Source organism: Staurois parvus, unplaced genomic scaffold (assembly GCF_062004578.1).
Source record: "Staurois parvus isolate SC_StPar_1 unplaced genomic scaffold, SC_StPar_1.0 ptg002718l, whole genome shotgun sequence".
In the NCBI taxonomy this organism is placed as follows: Eukaryota; Metazoa; Chordata; class Amphibia; order Anura; family Ranidae; genus Staurois; species Staurois parvus.
In genome coordinates, this window is record NW_028320514.1 from 156,189 (window position 1) to 157,999 (window position 1,811).

Below are 1,811 nucleotides of genomic sequence, written 5' to 3' on the forward strand. Positions count from 1 at the left end.
CCTGCATTCACTATATCCGGTCTCCCCAGATCCTGCATTCATTATATCCGCTCTCCCCGGACCCTGCATTCACTATATCCACTCTCCCCAGGACCCCGCATTCACTATATCCGCTCTCCCCTGACCCCGCATTCACTATATCTGCTCTCTCCAGACCCTGCATTCACTATATCCGCTCTCCCCGGACCCCGCATTCACTATATCTGGTCTCCCCGGACCCTGCATTCACTATATCTGGTCTCCAATGGTACACAGAACATCAAAATGGAATTATTTTAGTAAATATAAACTGCTGAATGCCTTTTCTCATCAGCAGTATATAGCAATCTTGTGCCTTCTATCAGTGTCCAGCAGAGAACTGGTTAAAGCTTGTAGGAGGAGTTTTCATTCTCCCCTGATTGTCCTATGACGCTGCATAACTCCTGACCCTCTATCTGGACAATGCTGATTGGCCCTGTGCTGATCACATGCACTCTCCCAAAGTAAAAATAAAAAACTCTCTAGCAATACACACCAACTTATGTGTTGCACACGCTCCACATGATACGTCTTTATCAGGAGATAAGAAGGGGACACTGGAAGAAGGGGAGGATCAGAGAAGACAGGATCAAACAGCCTTTTTACACAATGTAGAGGATTAACCCCTCTTTTGTGCAGTGAGTATAACAAGCATGCTTTACTGCATCTACAGACTGATTGTACTGTTGGGGGTTTAGTAACACTTTTACTCCGTCCTGTCCAGGCCAATTTTCAGCTTTCAGCGCTGTTACACTTTGAATGACAATTGCCCGGTCATGCAACATTGTACCCATATGAAATTTTTATAATTTTTTTCAGACAAATAGAGCTTTCTTTTGGTGGTGTTTAATCAGCACTGGGTGTTTTATTTTTTGTACTATAAACAAAAAATATGCAAAAAAATGTGGAAAAAACCCCCCAGAAGGAAGCCTCCTCAGCGGTGACAGCACGTTGCTGGAGGGCTTCATTTAAAAGTGAGTCTTTCATAATGTGCTAGGATCGAAGCATACTAGCACATTATAACATTTCCTTGCACACAAAATTTTTTTTTTTTTCGTTACTCAAGTTTTCTACCACTTTAACCTCCTTAGCGGTGTTCCCGAGTGTAGCTCGGGGTAAAATTTCTATACCAAAAGCGGTAACCCCGAGCTACACTCGAGCTTACCATGCGGCGTTCTCTGGGGGTCCCTGCAGCACTTACCTTGTCCTTCGCTCCCACGATGTGTCCCCTCCAGCGTCCCCGGCCATCGCTTCTCGGCCTTTTGGCTAAGATCAAGTGTAGTATCTGTTCTTATCAGTGTCCAGTGGGGGTGCTCCCGACCATTCTAGCTTTGCGGGGATGGCTGTTGTATAGTACCCTCACTGGTATGATGGGGGTCCGGAAGGCTAGTACCGGAGGGACAGAAACCAGGGAGCGCCATGATTCGTTCTGGGGCCTTGGGAGTAATTCCTCTGGGAAAGCTGGAAAGACCCAGTACCTCCTGATTTGGACGAATCTACCTTGTCTGGCCAGGGGCTGAGGAAACAGAAAGTCCGCAAACTCGGTGCCCCCTGAGTAGACGCTCTCAGGGGTGCCACTAGTAACACCTGGGTGTGGGACCCCACGGTGTGAAGATGACACATGGTCACTGTTTTTACACTCTTTTTGCACAGCGCCCTAAGGACCAGGCCTTTTGGCTAAGTCCAGGGCAATTTTTGCTACGGGCCTCAGGGCCTGGTCTGTGCACTATTAGGCACGGTACCACTTTTTTATTTTCTATTTATTTAATTTATTTCACCTCCCACGTTTGTCA

At 46.8% G+C, this 1,811-nt stretch overlaps 1 pseudogene; it reads left to right on the top strand.

Annotated features, from left to right (window-relative positions):
* Window positions 1-1,264: 1,264 nt before the first annotated feature.
* LOC149429398 (U2 spliceosomal RNA) lies at window positions 1,265-1,380 on the top strand (annotated as a pseudogene).
* Window positions 1,381-1,811: the final 431 nt, after the last annotated feature.